This window comes from Bactrocera latifrons, unplaced genomic scaffold, assembly GCF_001853355.1.
Source record: "Bactrocera latifrons isolate USDA-ARS-PBARC rearing strain unplaced genomic scaffold, ASM185335v1 scaffold_2, whole genome shotgun sequence".
NCBI classification, from domain to species: Eukaryota; Metazoa; Arthropoda; class Insecta; order Diptera; family Tephritidae; genus Bactrocera; species Bactrocera latifrons.
The window spans coordinates 3051048-3069654 of NW_017535518.1; the positions used below are offsets into that span (position 1 = coordinate 3051048).

General features: G+C 33.1%; 1 protein-coding gene across 1 annotated transcript in view; it reads left to right on the forward strand.

Annotated features, from left to right (window-relative positions):
- Nucleotides 1–1394: 1394 nt before the first annotated feature.
- Nucleotides 1395–18607, forward strand: part of LOC108967894 (dual specificity tyrosine-phosphorylation-regulated kinase 2) — a 157821-nt gene continuing 140608 nt past the window's right edge. The window contains exons 1-2 of the mRNA XM_018931556.1: nt 1395–1538; nt 3813–4192. The gene's annotated coding sequence lies outside the window, so the exon portion shown is untranslated. The remainder of the gene's footprint in view (nt 1539–3812; nt 4193–18607) is intronic.

Sequence of the window (18607 nt, forward strand, 5' to 3'; positions counted from 1 at the left end):
CTCAAAATGCCGTTTGCAAGTGGAAACCTTAACTTTGAAAAGTGTTCGACTAACAATGGTCATGACCTCACTGAAATCCAACATATTAAACGGCAAACTCTGACATCTCGAAATTTAAAATATCCCAAATTAACAATTATGAGTATGACATTGTTGTATCCCTCTCTTTCAGTACTCAAACATCAAAGCAATTATTTTTGAATATCGAATAAATCCGATCGATATAATATACTTACTAAACATTTTGTCACCCGTTGGAAGCTCCAAATTTTATTATATCTAAAAGTTGATTCCAAGTTATCTGGTTGCATTCAGGACTACTTCCTATCAGTCGTGTGATCAACATATTTTATTGAAAAAGTTTGTTTTAACCCTTGCAATACTAGAGGAAAAAGTGTACTTTTATTGTATTTGTTATGGATACTAAAATGTACGCTACCTCGAGCATATTTCCGTAGACACCCACTGTGAAAACCCTTCCACGACGCCTGTGTCTTAAACACCACAAAAAGTTGTTTTTATAGCTCGTTGGCTCGTTATGCACGAGATATCGACTTGAGAGCAAGCGGAGGTGCTATCAACACTCGCTCTTCACATACTGCAGAGCGGAGAGCGTTAAAATTATGCTGAGAGAAATTACCCTCACCGAAAACAGCACGTTTTGAGTTCAAGCAACAAAAATGCCCACAAATAAATCGGTTTTGGTGTTGTTAGTGTAGCGACGAATAGGGTATATTTTGCAGAGAGACACAGCGCTATTTGTAATTCTCTGAATATGTCGCTGCCAGCCTGCAGGCGCTGATGCAGACCAATGCGTGCAGTTCGTCGACAAAAATATTTACATAAACACACAGACGCGTTTATCTGACAAACGCAGCAAAAACAACAATAACAACAGCGTCCGCAGCAGTAGCTGTACAGGACTACCTATTTGTATACATATGTAGGTGTATGTATGCTTTGGTACCATTTCTGCCTGCCATGGCGTGATGGCGTGTTTCTCGCTGCCATTGCGACGTTAATGTCGACATCAACTGCACAGCTCCGATTGCTGGCGTGGAGCCACGTTTTCAGGCATTTTTCATGCACGCCATGTTATTGTACGATGTATTTTCCTGCGCTCAGCGAATTAGCAGAGAGCGCCGACTGCGACGCGCACTGCAAAGTAATTTTAGCGCTTTTATTTTTATGCAGACGTTAAATTTTCTCAGCTACTTTTTTATTGTAGCAGTTAATTGTCAGATTTTTCGCTGTAGCTGGGCGCTCGCCACTCAACATTTTGTGTTTGTTGTTTTTTCTCTGCATATTGGGGCTGCTGGTCGCTCAGCTTGTTGGATACTCTCGCAGCTAGACGCTTGCCAACAGCCACAGCCAGAGTCGACGACTGCAAACACGACAGTGTGCACTGTTTGAATTCAGTTCAGTTCCGGACGTTAAACGCGACTGTGGGGATTTTAAGTACGCGGAGATACAAAATACTCGCATTTTGTTGTTTCTTTCTTTTTCAATGTGTCAAGAAAGAAAAGAGTAAAAAAAAAGTAATGAAATTCTGCTATTTTACTGTTTGTTATTGAAGAACAGAGTTTTTGCGTTTTCGGCGCATAAAAAAATATATGAAATGCATAACTAAGCGGAGTACACGTAGTACCGATAAGTTTGGATATGTTTGCATGAGAAATGCTGAAAATCGCCAATTGTCGAGGGAAAAGTGACAAGAAGTGTTGAAAGCGTGTTATTTTAGAATTTAAAAACAATTTTGTGCATTAAAAGTAATCAGAAGTTCACGGAAAAAATAAATTAGTTGTAAAAGTGACTGAATGTTGTTGTAATTTTATAAACAGTGCAACATTTATGTAAAATAAGTGTTGGAAATAAATATAACAAATGAAAGGGCGTATAAAAAATAAACATTTCATTATTAATTAAAAAATCGAAAAAAATATTCCGAAAATTTAAATAGGGTTTTTGTGTTAAAAAAAATTTTTTTGGTCGACATATTTCCTTGTTTGGATAAAATCAATTGGATGAAGTCAAAATATGTTTGCTATAATGTTTATTGTTTTTTTTTTTTGTTTTAATAAAATTATCATACTTTTATTGTCTTTGACAAAATATTTTTTTTTTTTAAAGTTTAATGGGTTACAATTGGTAAAAAAATTTTGTGAAATGATTTTTTGCCAATTTAATTTTTTTTTTTGTGATAAAATGTGTTTTAATTAATACATTTTTTTAAATACTTTTTTTATAAAATATTTTTATCTTATATATACATATATTTTTTGTTTTAATAAAAACTTCCTTTCTCTTTGTAAGCTGGCATATGTTCTATTAGCAAATTTTGATATATTTTCGCATTCTCATATTTTTGAGAAATTCATAATACAAGTAAAATTTGACAACAGTCAACGAAACGTTGAAATATCATTTCTTGCATAAAATTGCTCACAACTGTAGCTGTACACAAGCAAATAGAGAGATAAATGAAATTCTATATCCTATTGTCCAACGTTCACACACACATATTCTGCGAAGACGCATACGCCATACACACATATTTGGATTTGTAAATAAACACGCTTTGAAATATAGCTAAGCATAAGCAATCAGTCTCAAATCTACCTATATGTCTGCGCTTAGGTAGACAAGCAGACATAACCAAAAGTCAAGCAAAAAACACACCAAAAATTGGATGGAAACACAACAAGCTGCAAGGCAAACGCTGTGAATTGTTATTACTTATTGTTGTTGCATCCCTTTTGTGCATCCTTCGCTGATTAAGTAACTGCGGAAGATGCAGATATACACATTTTACATTTTACGTTGTCTACATGTGTTGTTGTACTAGTAGTTGCTGCTAAAGGAAGTCAAAATATAGACAAGCAGAGTTGTAATTGCAGACGCTTTGTAGTAAAGCAAGACTTGAAGCATATTGGACGCTGCTAAAGACTTTTCAAGCTATCAAACAGCAATAAAATTTAGCAACAACAATTTTAGAAAATTTTTTTCAATATAAATATCTTCACAAATTTAATATATTTTCAATTAATTTTCTGCCAATGTGTCGCCAACACAAAGCCACACACGCAAATACACACGACTAAGTGATATTTTGGTATACCAACTTCAACTGGTGCGCCTTCTACCTCTCGCTTCCCCTACAGACTGTGGAAAACTCGAATTTGCAACTCGCCATGCAACTTCAGCGCCAACAAGAGCAATAAAGCGCACAAAAAACAGTGTTGCTTGGCAGCCGTAGCATAATATCCAGCAGCCTTTTTACGGAGAGCCGCAGAAGTAGTTAGTGAGTTTGGTGTGTGCGGTGCGAGCGAGAAGGCGCACAGAATTTCCTGCGTTAAAAGTTAGGAAAATGTAGCCGGAAGAGCGCAGCTAGTGGCTGCCCGAGTTGTGCAACGAAGCTGGAAGTGTGCAAAGTGGAGTTGTGTGCAGGAATAATATACAGATTACAAAAGCAAACAAAAATAAAAAAACAAACAGCATCCCTAAAAATGTGTAAAGGAGCAGAGAGTAAAGCAAAGTTTGTGAAACATTTTTGGTAGCTGGGCTTTAAAGCTTAGAAAGTAGCACAAAGTAAAATATTAAATCATAATAATTAAAAATTTCAGTAACTAAAACGAATATCAAAAGCACATCATTTACAGTTTGGCAGCCTAAAATCCCTATAGCGCCACTCTCTACCAAAATCGCGTTGTTGTAGCAGCGCTGTCAAATGTATACTTTCTTTAACCGGCTTTTTGTAGACACTTTCCAGTCAAATTAAACATTTTATTTTTATATTTCAATACCCTTTACAGCCCAAGAGTTCATATCTATCGACGGCAAAAGTGTATTCTGTGTAGCAGTTAAAGAAAAGTTCGTTCGTACATTTTTATAAAAATATAAAATATATTTGTTAAAGAGTGCAGTGTGTTCTTTTGCCATAAAGAGTTCATAATTGATATAGAAAGTTTATAAATAAAATCAAAGTTGATTTTTTGCTCAAGTGTTTAGCGTGTAAACACAGTGAAAAGATAAACAAATCATCAAAAAAAAAAAAAAAAAAAAAAAAAAAAAAAAAAAAAAAAAAAAAAAAAAAAAAAACAGGATTAAATACCGAAAAATCGAAAATATTTGGATACAAAATCGTCAGCTCAAAGCTACAACAAGGTAGAATACGAACACCAATTTGAAAAAGGTGAGTAAAATTTTTTTATTTAAAAACATAATTACCTTAATCACGGGTTAGTTGTTAACTGATGGTTAAAAAGATGGTTAAAGTGCTGGTTAATAGAACTAAATGCTTAAAATGTTGAATAAACCTTAATTCACCTATTCATACAAAAAAAAAAAAAAAAAGAATTGGAAACTTGTGGTTAAAGTATGGATTAGCTAACCGGCACTAACGAAAAGGCGTACAAAGTTGAAAATGTAGTAGTTCTTGGTTTTTTAATGGTTACACTCTACATTATAACCACTGGTTAATTCTTAACTCATGGTTAAAATGTTGATTAAAGGAAGTAAATGTTTAAAGTGGTGTAAAAATCAAAATCAGCTCAGTAGTAATTATTAGAAATTTTATAACTGGTGGCTAAAGTTTTGGTTAGCTAACCGGCCCTATCGAAAAGGCTGGAATAAAAACGAAATTCCATTTTTACATTGGCATTCTCAGCTACAAACAGATATAACCACTGGTCAATTTTAAACTGATGGTTAAAATGCTTAATAAAAGAAGTAAATGTTTGAAATCAAAATCAGTTCAGTAATAAAGGAAATTTTATAATCGGTGTTGGTTAGCTAACCGGCACTAGCGTAGCGGCTTGTATGAGTTCAAAAAGTAATATTATAGTTTAGCGGTTTTTAAATTGATATTCTCAACGAATAACTTATAAAATCCCTGCTTAATTGTTAACTGATGGTTAAAGTGCTGCTTAAGTGAAGTATTAGACAAACTACAAACTGTACTAGTGAAATGGTTGATACAGTTTGGAAAAGTCCTGGTTTATTTTAATTTTTTCAATGATATTTTCAACTAGATATTGTATATATGTGAAGTATTCAAAGAAAATAGTTGTTTTTCAATTAGATACTACGATATTTGACAGGTTACAATTTCCTCGATGGTTAAAAAATAATAACAAGGCTTCTCAACTTGAAATTAATCGTAGCGAAACTAGTGCTCAGAAATCGAAGGATTATAACTCCTACCAACTTCTGGCCGTTAATTCTTTTATTAGTCTACCGATCTTCGCATGTAAATGAATAAGAATAAAGGATGAATAACATAACTTTTGGAGAGAGTTTCGATGAATAACTTCCAACAAAACAATTATTCAATAATATAAAAATGTTTAAACGGAAATCTCTCCAGAAGTTATGTTATTCAAATTTCCTCCTCAATTTAGAAATTAATCTGAATATAACTTTGTACTCAAAATCAGCGGAATCGCTTCGAAAGTTCTTTACAAAGCTGTGGGAAGTAGTATGAGTCCTTACATCTGCACCTTTCTTCATTAAAACATTACAAAAACTACGGAACTCCTGAACGGACTAACGTTTAATGGGTTACCAATCCATGGATCTAAAAGAGTACGAAATCTTTTTTAGTTGCAAATACATATGATTAAATGAAAATCTCTACAAATTGCTGCTTCCATAAAGTAGTGCGGTTTCTCGAGGCTATTTGGCAACCCATTTTTAATTTGCACTACCTTTTTCTTTGTATCTCACAACCTATCTGATTTGGCCCTCTATCAATCTATCCTTTCCATTAACTTCTTATGGTGGCAAAGAAACAAATTGATGTTTTAGGCCGCAGGGGTTACTTTTTGTAACTCAATCCATTGAAGTGGCTATCGGGGTTGAGTATTCCATCATAAAATTTGCATGCATTCGGCAAAATTGGAAACAAACTATATTTGCCGCAAAGAAAGAAAGAGAAACTATGCACATACCCATTTTAATGTATGCAAATCGCTGGCGAAGGATAGTGCAAGGAGGCTGTTGAGAAGTTTACCACAAAAGGCAGGATATAAGATGAAGTGAAGTTCGATAAAAGTTGAACCACAGGAAGAAGTGTGGATATGATATGGAAGCGAGAAATTAAAAAAAAAAGACAAGAAAGTTATGCGATATAATAGAAAAAAGATGATAATAGAAAATGTTTTATTTGATAAAAAATATATACATACTATATTTGTGATCAAAAGAAATGACGAACTGGCAAAAAATATCCTTCGCAAGTACCATTTGGTTATCTAATATACATATATACTATCTTTTATATATTATCATATACGAAAGAGCTCTATATTCCTCCAACGCACTGTAGAAAAATATATATTTATCTAATCGCAACTCCACATTATTTATGTGCCATCTGAAGTTGAGTTCGAGTAACATGCTTGCAGCATCACAACCAAAGGTTAATTGCCGTTACAGTCACAAAGTTTAATGTGTCAGTAATGATTTCATTATATCATCTAATCGTGACGAAAAAGGGGCGTCTTTCTCTGATGTCAATAAGTGGCTAAGCTTATACACATATTTACAACTGGCGCTTAATTAGCAAAAACATTAGGTTTAGTAATATTAAAATTTATCGCGCAATAAAAAGCTTATATAATGCAAAAATATATGCATAACTTTTTTTTTATAACTTTTGTCATATTTTTGAAGTACTAAAAGTTTTGTGGCGTGATAAAACGCAAATAAAGAAGAAAAAGTCGCAATGAAAATAAAATAGGGAATTGAGAGCAATACGTATGTACATGTTTCTTTTAGAATTTTATTAGAAATTTCAAACATATATTTTAGGTAAATATGAGGTTAGCAGAACAGCTGATTTTGTAAAACTGTCGGAAAGTAAAGTTTGTAAATGGGAAAATGGCATAAAACTAGCTAGGTGAGCAATAAATTTATTGTGAGGCATAGCTCATGGCCTGTGGGTAAAGTAACATCATAAAAAAAATATCAATTATTATTTATAATCATATAAATATTATCGCTTGAACTGATTAACCAACGCGGCAACTAGGTTTCGATCGAACAAGAAATATTTTACGCTGCTCATTATTCTTCCTTTTTTATACACTGAACAGAGAATCTTAAGTTTCTCACGATGTTTGTAACATGCCAAGGAACGTCGGAGACCCTAAAAATTATAAATGTATGATACATATGTATATAAATGATCACCGAGACAAGCTTTTACCATGTCCGTCAGTCTGTCTATAAATATACGATTTAGTCCCTCAGTTTTCGAGACATGTACCCGGAATTGTTTACACGTCTTTTTATCACAAATACGCTGTTTATTTGGCGGAATCACTGTTACTGGTCTACTATAGCATATAGCTGCCATATAAACTGAACGATCGGAATCAAGTTCTTGTATGGAAAACTTTTTTATCTGACAAGATATCTTCAAGAAATTTGGCACAGATAATATTGATATCATTTCTGAAGAAATGGTTCTGATCGGAAAACTAAAGTGTATAACTGCCTTGCAAACTGTTCGTTAAAACTCAATTCCCTGTATGGAGAACTTATTTATTTGAGAAGCTATCTTCATAAAATTCGGCGTAGATTATTCTCTCAGGTATTGCTACTAACTATATTGGCTTCAATACAGGATAAATTAACGTTTCTTCTTGTTTCTCAATGATGTTAAAGTTTTTTCTATTCTTACAATTTTTTCTACTTCTCACTTATAATATATTATACAAAGCAGCTGCATCAACAGTCCATATATACACATAACTGTACATACTATGCGAGTACATCGATTTGTTTGCCAACATTGCTGCCCTATTGATTGGCGTTTAAATACTTTGACTTTGAACTGATTTCCTGCCGTAAGTGTCGCTTATATGCATGTGCGCGTGTGTATTTCATTTTAATCTTTACTGTGTTTTTATTGTATTTTTGCCCCCCAGTTTTGCTTTCAAAGTTAGCTAAATATAGCGAATTAGTGGGTTTGGGGTAAAAAAAGAACAAAGTTTGTGGCATAAAAACACGATTTGCCGCACATGCTAAAGCGCAAACACAGACACACAGACACACATTTACTTGCATACAAACACATACCTAGACAGATACACATATACCTACACATGTGTATACAATATACACATATACATATTTACCCGCAATTGTGCTTGGAAATTATGCCAAAGATTGGCGGCAAATTGGCCACGATTTTAGCCAACTTTATATGAAAGGCAAACAAATTTTTTTGTAAACGTTTATAGTTGTGTTTGCAACAACAAGAAAAGCAAAGTTCCATTGGAAATACTGCACAATTCAATGCTTTTAGATGCCTTTGGCGAAGTTCGGAAAACTTCTAATACATTTTGATTATTTTTTTAGTTTTTAAAGGCATTGAAATCCATTCGCTATTCTTGTTTATGGGCTTTTGCAATTTTTATAAGTTTTTTATAGGTTTTATTAACTTTTACTTGGCTATTTTGTTTGTATAGCAACCTTGTAGGAAAAATATAGTGATGATGTCACCTTTATAGCGGGATTCTGTAAGCAGTCTCTAATCTCTATTTGAGACATTTTGTGGTAAAATCTCAATTTGTGACTAGTTACTATTCACTAAACAGTCTCTAGCTTTAGCCTCAAAATATTGCCTCAAACTTGAGACCTGGTAGTTAGGAAGTCACAAAACCAAAAAGAACTCTTGCCTGCCATTTTTAATATACTAAATAGAGATCATATTAATCGATTGTAATTTTTTTATAATTTGTAAGCAACTCAAACACGAAAAAGTTAAAAATAAATCAGTTTTACAAAAATGTCGAAAATATTATGAAACAAAGTCAACATATATTTTTATTTTGATTGATAATTATGCTTTTTGACTATGTTATAGAAAATTTAATTTTTGTTATCGACATATTTATTTTCATTCAAGTTTAAAAGCATCCCTGAATTATTAAATGTAACAGATTTTGAGACTGTCACTTACAGAATAGCAAAATCGTCTCAAGTCTCAAAAATTGTCTCTATCAAATTTATAGACTTGATACTGTATCACAGTACAGAATCGCACGGTTAGTATACATTATTTTGAATTTTTCCCCAAAAGTAATTATGGCTTTAAGTTTGTCATAAAATTGTACAGCTCTGCTTTTAAAATCATGGCGATTCAAGCGATACTGTTTGGGTAAACAAAATCGTAATATAAAATATCAACTAATAAATGTCTTGAGTGTATAGCGTGTAAATGTTGCATTTGAGTTCTTCATGCATCAATTCTACGCTAACTTATTTTCTTAGAGGGCACTTTCTACAAGTTTTGTTTATATAAATATTTTTATATACTTTTCCACCGTAAACTTTTACTTGCAAACATGTTTAACCCAAGTCTATAAAGTTTTCTTGAAATTCCTTGAAACTTCTTGCAGCTTTGGATTGTTTAAAGAATTTACCAAATATTATCAAAAATGTAAAAATCAATTTTTATCTCAAAAAATCGAAAAAGTCAGTGTAGTACATTTTTTTTCTTTAAAACGTCCACATGATAAACTTTTTTCTTTAAAGAGATATTCTTTTTAGCTTAGTACCACAACTAACAGGCGTTCTAAACGGCTCAAGTGAGTTTCTTGTTAGGTCGATCTCTTAACGTAGCTGAAAAAATAATCCGCTTAGAATAGAAACTATATAAAGATTTATTAATTGACTTAAAGAAAAAGGCATTGATATATCATTTGCATTATTGTAATCAAAAATTGTCGAATATTTTGAAATAACCTTAGCTTTTACAAGAATACAACCATATTTCTTTGAATCGCCACTTCTTTCCTCCCTTTTTGCTCCAAAATATCTTTACACAAAGCTTTTTTCATTATTATTATTAGCACTGCAACTATAGATTTTATTGATATAGATTTTATGCTCAGAAGAGCTTTTTACTTGAACAGAATTATATTTCAATGATTCAAACCTTCTTCGATCCATTATAGGTCCAATATACCTTGATACGAGACTATTTGTTTCCATTATATATAGGTCCAACATGCCTTGATATCAGACTATTTGCATGAAACCCTTTATTAGAGATTTCAAATATATATTCAGTTGAGCTTAACTGCATCCAATATTGTACTAGAAAATTGCGTTTCTATCGAGTTTGCGCTCAGTAAATTTCAGAGGACTCACCAGTTGAGCATTCCTAACTCAAAAGATACAATTTTCATTCAGCTTCGTGCAACACTAACAAAATCCCTTCCAACGAACTAAAAAACAGACAAGTGGTTTATTGAAAAGTCCAGGCAATCTAAAAACAAATATGCTCTCCAAAGGGGTTCACCATATATGTACGATATGTGTGTATTCCATCGATTAATCATCCATACTATAGATGACTATAATTTAACTAACTTAGATCTAGGTTCTCTTAGTCGGTTAGGAAATCTAACAAATTAAGATCTAAAGTCTCTTAGTCGGTTCGGAATTCTATGAGAACTTAAACTTTGTCTGATGAAAGTAGATAAGAGAATTTAAAATTACTATTTTAAAATGTTTATGGAACGAAAATAACCTGACATTTGCACAAAATACTCTCATGAGAAAATAACAGTAATTTCAACTGCAGAACATTCTGATATCAACCCTTGAAAATGTATGAAAAATATCAAAATACCAATTTTTCGTAGAAGGCATTTCACATTGTTGCCGAAAATAAGGCATAATTGAAGTTATAACCCTGCTGAGAAACTCGAAAGTATACATAGGCTCATACCAACGCATTCTCACAACCCAGCTAGCCAGTCATTCATTTTCTACACGCACTCAACTGTTTTATTGCGTTAGGGGTGGGCGCACTCGCCGTCGAGTGGGAATGACCGATAGATCACACAACGGCGAGTCAACAAAAGCAACGCAATACCGTTACTGAAAGGTGTCACCTTGTGTCACTCAGTTTGGTAGCTACTTATTTCGTTAAATTGCGAAGCAGTCATTAACGCCACTTATCAGGCAACAACAGATAGCTAGCCGCCCCGCGCGCTTATCACTTATCAAAGAACTATCAAATGCAGCGAAATGCTAAATGGTTCGAAAGTTTTTATCAAGAAATAAAATTAAAAACAAATCTATGTAAGAGAGAGACATAAGCAGACAGCAAAAAATGTTCAAAGTGTCATTCAATTTTCTACGGAAAAAACTATGGCTAATTTATTATTTACTACAAAACTTCGCAAAAACACAAACTGTAATAAATATTATGCAAATTTAAAGCGCCATGATAAACGAGTGGAGCTGAACATTTCCGAAGAATAAAGCATTAAGTAGTTAATAGCTGATATTTTTTCTTCCCCTGTTTCTCTCTCTTCTTACCTAACTCTCACTGAATGAGTTGTAGCATCTGCTCCGGCATTGAAATCTCTCTACACCTGTCGCTCGTCGCTGCTGTTGGACGGGCAATATCGCTAATTAATGCGCCGATGCTTGTGAACTTGGGAAGCTAACGCTATTTGCACATGAATGTAAGAGTGTATTTATTCATAAATATTTACATACATACATTTATTGGCTGTATGAATTTATAAGTAAACAATGTCACTGATTAGACGTCAATACTCATTGCCGTTGTGTTTCCCCGTATAGTCTGAAAATACCGTTGTTTTTTAGTGTGATGACAAATCGGTGTTTCATGCGAAACGTCAAATGAATCTTAACTCTTTTTGAAGGTATTTGTAATATAGTTAAATGAATATAACTGAGATGTGAAGAAATGGAGGCCCAGAGAACGCTAGACCTATATAATGTAATTTCTATAATTGTTTGTATACATTCCTGTACGCTTCGTAAATTACTTTCGATACGCTTTTGCATTTATAGCGCACTCTATTTGCTTTTCTCGGCGCCTGACTTTTACTACTGTCGTCACTCTCCCACTAAAGCGTGTGATTTCTGTGTTTACCCTTTCTTTTCGCCGGCTTTGTTGACAAATTACGGTCCAATAAAGGCATTTGTTAGCACCCTGTTTAATGTCGGCCTGTGGCAATTAAAAGTTCCGCAATTTTGCAAAATTGTCTGTCAATATTTGAGTTATTAAACGAAGGTGTGATGTGGTTTGCAAAATGTGAGAGTTTTGAAATTATTTACGAGAAATCAAAGGTGACTTTAGTGATGTGTTGAGAAAACTGTTGCTAAGCAGTTTAACGACCTATAAACAGTGTGATTTCTTAAACAAATGATGTTCGGTGTGATGTATTGCTTCCGCTATGCCTTTCCATGAATTTGTGGAACATTCTCAAGCTGTCCTGATTACTACAGTTCATCGTGAATAATACACTAATAATATTTTTAATTGATTTTTGAATGAAATTGAAAACTAAGTTCTCTTGGGCTATTTTTTCCGAAATTCTATTAAAAATCCGATACCTGGTCCGCGATTTTCTCATATGTGGATAAACAGCCTTATGTTTCGAGAGGTATTAAGAAAGTATGGACCTAATGCATTGTAAGCGCGAAAAAACTAACTATTAAAAAAAAAAACAGGCGTGGCAGTTTTTGCCAAGGAGTGAGTAAATAAAATTAGTTAACCAGTAAGATAACCGGAAAGATTACCGAAAGGGGAACCAGAAGAATAACCGGAAGGATAACCGGAAGGATAACCGAAAGAATAACCGGAAGGATAACCGAAAGAATAACCGGAAGCATAGTGAACTATGATGATGAGGGATAAAAAGAGAGTAGTTTGAAATGAATTTGTGAATTCCTGATTACAATACAGACTAAAAAATTCATTCAGTTACTCACTCTCTCAGTTGTACTATTCATCATTTCAAAGTCTATTGAGTTCAACTCCCACTGGTAGACACTACTTCAATAAGTGGCACCAACAATTTTCAAGTATAACTGCATTAGTTATGAAAGGAATTTTCGCACTTATTACTTGTTCAAACTTATCGGACCGGTATCAACTTATAAGCAAATTAAATATGAGGAACAAAATGTTTATATATTTTGTTGGAGCCGATTCAAGATAAGAATCGGTGTGTTGTTAGAAATTATATTATATTAGCAATAAACCGAACAGGAAATTCGCATAACTGCAGGTAATAGATAGAAAAAACATACATTAGTGACTTATCAACACAATAACACTCAGCAATACAGAAAAAAATATATAAAAGAAGTAAGGAAGGGCTAAGTTCGGATGTCACCGAACATTTTATACCCTCGCATGATAAAGTGATAATCGAGATTTCATTATCCGTCATTTACATATTTTTTTATTTTGCTGTAAAGTTAATTAGATTAGATCAATTTGTGTACTTTGAGTATTGAATTGTATTTTCATTTATTTTAATTGTATTGAAAAATTATAGTCCGATCACGACAATTTTTCCACAAGAGATACCTCAGCTCAAATACCGTATTTGTGTAAAGTTTTATTCCGCTATCATCGTTGGTTCCTAATGTATACATTATACAGAGAAGGCATCAGATGGAATTCAAAATAGCGCTATATTTTAAGAAGGCGTGGTTGTGAACCGATTTCACCCATATTTCGTACATGTCATCAGGGTGTTAAAAAAAATATTATATATCGAATTTCATTGAAATCGGTGGAGTAGTTCCTGAGATATGGGTTTTGGTCCATAAGTGAGCGACGCCACGCCCATTTTCAACTTTTAAAAAAGCCTGGGTGCAGCTTCCTTCCGCGATTTCTTCTGTAAAATTTAGTGTTTTTGACGTTTTTTGTTAATCGGTTAACGCACTTTTAGTGATTTTCAACATAACCTTTGTATGGGAATTGGGCGTGGTTATTATCCGATTTCTTCCATTTTTGAACTGTATATGGAAACGACTCTATAGAGTTTGGTTGCCATAGCTATAGTAGTTTCCGAGATATGTACAAAAAACTTAGTAGGGGGCGGGGCCACGCCCACTTTCCAAAACAATTACGTCCAAATATGCCCCTTCCTAATGCGATACCTTGTGCCAAATTTCACTTTAATACCTTTATTTATGGCTTAGTTATGACACTTTATAGGTTTTCGGTTTTCGCCATTTTGTGGGCGTGGCAGTGGGCCGATTTTGCCCATCTGCGAACTTAACCTTTTCATGGAGCCAAGAAATACGTGTACTTAGTTTCATCATGATATCTCAATTTTTACTCAAGTTACAGCTTGCACGGACGGACGGACGGACAGACAGACATCCGGATTTCAACTCTACTCGTCACCCTGATCATTTTGGTATATATAACCCTATATCTGACTCTTTTAGTTTTAGGACTTACAAACAACCGTTATGTGAACAAAACTATAATACTCTCCTCAGCAACTTTGTTGCGAGAGTATAAAAACACAACAAAGAATGTGTGTAAGTGTGCGTGTGGGCCAAAAGGCGAAATTGAAATGAAAGTTCACATATTTCTGCACACGTCTGTACGCGCTTCTAATAAACGTTTCAGCACGTTTGTGTTAACAGCAGAAACGTCATAAAACATAATTGAAAAGAAATTGCAAAAATGGAAAGTGAAAGATATGTAAGTGTTGTTTTTGTAAGATTTTGCACGTCGCCATGTTGAAATGTGTGTCTCTATGTTATCTTATGCGGACCGTTGTTTATCTCAAGGTTAGAAAATGCGTACGAAGTTATCAAAGTGAGCAGCTGAGTAACTGACAGGGTAAGCGTTGCGTAGCGTGTTAGAAATGTTGTGAAAGCTTGTGTGTAAACCACTTTATTTTACCTAAAAAAATTCTCGGAGTTTTATGGATAAAAAATTATGCTTATATTGGCAAATGAAGAACTCTCTTTGGTTGACTTTAAAGGCATGGTTTATTTTGATCTCATGAAAATGTATTGTTCTCGTTGGATCTTAGTTTATACCATTATTATTTGACAGCAACAACAAGTTTAACAGCTGATATCATTGTAATTGAGTTGTCGTTCCTTTGACAACGAATTTTCCTTAGTAATGCCAAATGGAAGCTCAGTCCCTACTCCCTTGAATTACGAAGCTCCTAGATACTTTAGACGAGTTCTAGGTAGTGCTGGACAGAGGCATGGGAGGTGTTTTATCGTCTTTCTCACTTCTGTGCACTATCTGCATATATCGTCATTACTAGTACCCATCAGGGTCGCATGTAACGCTGGTGACATGTTAAGAGGCCAACAACCATCCGGCAGCCCTTTCGAGACCGTGTCAGTACAAAGCAGGCTACCTATGAGGCTGTTGCATATGATCTTGACGAACCAGCAGGCCTTTCATCTCACAGTGATCCGTTTGTCAACCCTTTCGGAAATATCACTGTATGTCGTTTTTAGTTATTTCCATATTTTTAGTGATGATAATCCACAAGCTATTGTTGAGTCCCCTCTATATCCTCAAAAATCAATGTTTTATGTTCTCTATGGGCAGAGAGTCCTTGGTCCATATTTCTTCAAAAAATGAAGGAATAAAATTATGATGTTGCAGTAAATGGAAAATGCAGCCATGATTAATGACCCAAGACAGACCGGTCTACATAATTGGTCGCCGGTAGTATCGGTCACTAGAATAGCTACGATTATTCTTTGGAGCCCATATATTCACTAACGTTATGGAAAAGGCAGTGAACCGGTTTTACAACTGAGCATTCCTCGACTAGAAATCGTTTTAACTGATATAAATCTAAGGTAAATGTAGACCGATTTGCACCACGTTTATGAGCAACATAACCCAAAAATTCTTAACTTTCACTGAAAATACACTTCGCATTAGATTTCTCACACATTTTTGCTAAAAAAATTGCAAAAAAATACAAATAATAAATTTCCAAAAAAGAAGTAAAATCGCAGCACTTGCTTCCAAGCGCCACAAAATCGACAAAGTTTCACCACTCGCCGCGTACAAAGTTCAACGAGTGAAACTACGAACACTACACATGAGCACAGGGTACCAAGATACTAAATTAAAAATAAATAAAATATGAAATTTCCATGTGGAAAAATATAAAAAACTGCGAGCTTTATGCGCTATATTTTCCACCTGTGCGCACTTAAGCATACACACACACATACGCGCGCATCGACAGTTGGTGCCACAAGACACGACTTGATGAACGTGCACTTGACACAGAAATGTTTCAGAACTTTGCGTGGCGAGTTTCAAATTTTCACGACGACACGAATTGAAAGTGTTTAACGCGCACTAAATGCTGTTGAGTTTTTTTACATTTCACACACACGCACAGACACATTTAACTGTAATATCATAAGTATTATTATCAACAACATGTTTTGTTATTGTTTTGCTGTATTCTATGCGCTGTTTTCTGATTAGCACATAAACGCCCTCAAGCGTGTGGCTGCACAGCGGCGGCAGCAGAAATAAGTTTAGCGAAACTTGCGAAAAGAGCCGAAAAGCTGCGGAGTATTTGACCAAGACCCAAATTTTACGGTACATTTTTGCTTTGAAAAGAATTGGGAGGCACACATTTGACCCACACACATGCACCCACATGTGCAAGGGTGTGTGTGTATGCCTATGCATGGACGGCACATTAGTAAGGTTTCTAAATATTCGCCATGAGTTGGCAAGGCCAGTTCTTAGTTACTTGGCGCAGACTGTCTTAGTTGGTGGTGAGACACGTATATATATACTTTTTTGCATTACAAAAGGTCAGGTGAGCATGTGACGAATATGAGTGATGCGTGGTATGCAGAGGTACAAACTAGATATCGTATTCAAAAGCACGAAAATTAGATGAAATTACAATCGGTTGAATAGCCTAAAATTTGATAGTTCGTATTTTAGTGCGAAATTCGATTTTTTATTTAAAATAACTTTTTTCCACTTAAAGAAAGTTTTTTAATTATTCTTGACCACCTAAACAAATTTTAAAATATTTTTTCTTCAATTTCCAATAATTTTTTTATTTTAAAAATTTTCAAATATTTTTTAAAAAAAATTCAAAACTAATAAAATTATAAAAAAATCCTTTCCTTAAAAAGTATTCAAACCAATATTTTGCCATTCTAAAAATTTTCAATATATATGTATGTAAATCTTTAAGTTTAAAAATTTAAAAGTTGGTTTTGAAGAATTTATAAAAAACCAAATATTTTTTCTCTAAAAAGTAGTTAATAGAAACATACTATGTGTTACTCGCTTAAAAATTTTTCAAATATTTTTTAGTTTAAAAAATTCCAAACTTAACTTTGATGATGAAAAAAAAAGAAACACAAAATTTGTTTAACCATCAAAAAATACAATTTCTTGTTCAAAAAAAAACAAAAAAAAAAAAATTCCAAATAAATTTTTTTTCTTCTTTAAAAAATATATAAGAAAAACTTTTATCTACGTAACAAAAGTTCAAAATATTTTTTATTTATTTATGCATTACAGAATAGTATTTCAAAATTTAAATAAATATAAAAAAGTTTCAAAATATTATTTCTTAAATAAAAATAATTTTTTAAATATGAAAATATTCTTTTCAATCAAAAAAGTTTTGTCAAGGACAATATGTTTACTTATACAATAAACAGTAGATTATGATAATATCCTTATAATAATATCCTATAGTAAAGTTATTGGTGTTTAATTTTCTTAAACCCTTTTACGATATTATTTTAAACATTTTAATCTTTAGAAAACTTCACTGGTTGACCTAAACATCGTCGATAATAATATTCAAATTAAATTTTGCATTACATAAAATTTGAATTTACACAATTAAATTCATACCAATTTGTAACAAAATTTTTTTTAAATTCGACTGTAATTAAATAGCTCGTAATCAAGCATTCAAAATAATTCATAATCTATTAAGAGATTACATTTGAAATTTCGCAAATTGCCAAATAATTTCTCAACTAATTTGAAGCAGACGCGTAGCAAAAATCACAACAAAATTAATGCGAATCATTTAAGAGGCATTCATTTTCGCTATCATCTAAATATTATGCGCTGCCTGACAGCTGGTGGTCAACGGGGGCGCCGCTGCTGAGAAAACACCATAGACATGGCTAAAAAGTTTGACGCCAACAAAGGAAACCAATAAATTAAAGAAACGTGCGTCAGAAGGATGCAAAAATTTTAGAGAAAAAGATGATGCGACAGTCAATAGAATAAATAAAATACAAAAAAAAAAAAATTACAAAAATAACAAAAAAATATAATAACAAAAATTAAGAGAAAAAAATATATTCCAAAGTAGCGAAAAAGCACAAATGGTAGATGTGTATAAGAGACAGTTATTACATTTAAGAATAAATTATACAAAAAAAAAAAAATTACAAAAATATATTTCATTATTTTTTCCAGCTACCGGCGACTTTCAGTTGGACCTGTCTCTTATACACATCTAGATGTGTATAAGAGACAGATAATGTGTGGCACAATTGTGCCGTTTGTGAAATGCATAAAAAATTATAATAACAAAGGTTAAACAACAAATCTCGTTAAAATAATACGTATTACAAAATTAATAAAAGTTGAACAAAATTATGAAAACTTATTAAATTAAAAATTCAACTAAAAATATAATACCGTAATATATGTAACTAGTAAACAGACAGAACTTACAATACTAAGGCAAAATACAAAAAAAAAAAATAAATAAATAAAAATAAAAATTATAATAACGGAAATTGAGCAGCA